Source organism: Triticum dicoccoides, chromosome 6A, assembly GCF_002162155.2.
Source record: "Triticum dicoccoides isolate Atlit2015 ecotype Zavitan chromosome 6A, WEW_v2.0, whole genome shotgun sequence".
Lineage (NCBI taxonomy): Eukaryota > Viridiplantae > Streptophyta > Magnoliopsida > Poales > Poaceae > Triticum > Triticum dicoccoides.
In genome coordinates, this window is record NC_041390.1 from 480,097,252 (window position 1) to 480,098,932 (window position 1,681).

Here is a 1,681-nt window from a genome sequence, read left to right on the forward strand (position 1 = left end):
CCTATGGGTGTTGGATTCATTACAATCACATAGTGATGTGAACTAGATTATTGACTCGAGTGCAAGTGGGAGACTGTTGGAAATATGCCCTAGAGGCAATAATAAAATGGTTATTATTGTATTTCCTTGTTCATGATAATTGTCTATTGTTCATGCTATAATTGTATTAACCGGAAACCTTAATACATGTGTGAATACATAGACCACAACATGTCCCTAGTAAGCCTCTACTTGACTAGCTCGTTGATCAATAGATGGTCATGGTTTCCTGATGGACATTGGATGTCATTGATAATGGGATCACATCATTAGGAGAATGATGTGATGGACAAGACCCAATCCTAAGCCTAGCACAAGCTCGTATAGTTCGTTTGCTAAAGCTTTTCTAATGTCAAGTATCATTTCCTTAGACCATGAGATTGTGCAACTCCCGGATACCGTAGGAATGCTTTGGGTGTACCAAACATCACAACGTAATTGGGTGGCTATAAAGGTGCACTATGGGTATCTCCGAAAGTGTCTGTTGGGTTGGCACGAATCGAGACTGGGATTTGTCACTCCGTGTAAACGGAGAGGTATCTCTGGGCCCACTCGGTAGGACATCATCATAATGTGCACAATGTGACCAAGGAGTTGATCACGGGATGATTTGTTACGGAACGAGTAAAGAGACTTGCCAGTAACGAGATTGAACAAGGTATCGGGATACCGACGATCGAATCTCGGGCAAGTACTATACCGGTAGACAAAGGGAATTGTATACGGGATTGAATGAATCCTTGACATCGTGGTTCATCCGATGAGATCATCATGGAACATGTGGGAGCCAATATGGGTATCCAGATCCCGCTGTTGGTTATTGACCAAAGAGATGTCTCGGTCATGTCTGCATTATTCCCGAGCCCGTAGGGTCTACACACTTAAGGTTCGATGACGCTAGGGTTATAGGGAAAGTATGTACGCGGTTACCGAATGTTGTTCGGAGTCCCGGATGAGATTCCGAACGTCACGAGAAGTTCCGGAATGGTCCGGAGGTGAAGATTGATATATTGGACGAAGGGTTTTGGAGTCCAGAAGTGTTCTGGAGGTACCGAGTGATGACCAGCATGACCGAAAGGTGTTTCGGGAGCCTCGACAAGTGTTGGGGGGCTTCATGGGCCAAGGGAAGGGGGCAAACCAGCCCACTAAGGGGCTGTGCGGCCCCCTCACCTATTTCCACGTGACCAGGGGGTTTGGGGCGCCCCATCTAGGGTTCCCACCTCCTGGCTTGGGGGCCAAGTCACCCAAGGGGGAGATCCCATCTGCCCTGGCCGCCGCCCCCCCTAGGGGAAACCCTAGGGCGCCTCCCCTTGCCCTCGCCCCTATATATAGTGGAGGTTTTGGGGCTGCACAACACACGAGTCTCTCTCTCCCAAGGCGCAGCCCTACCTCTCTCCCTCCTCGTCTCTCGTAGTGCTTGGCGAAGCCCTGCTAGAGTACCGCGCTCCTCCACCACCACCACGCCGTCGTGCTGCTGCTGGACGAAGTCTTCCCCAACCTCTCCCTCTCTCCTTGCTGGATAAAGGCATGGGAGACATCACCGGGCTGCACATGTGTTGAACGCGGAGGCATCGTTTTTTGGCGCTTAGATCGGAATCGACCGTGATCTGAATCGCTACGAGTACGACTACCTCATCCGTGT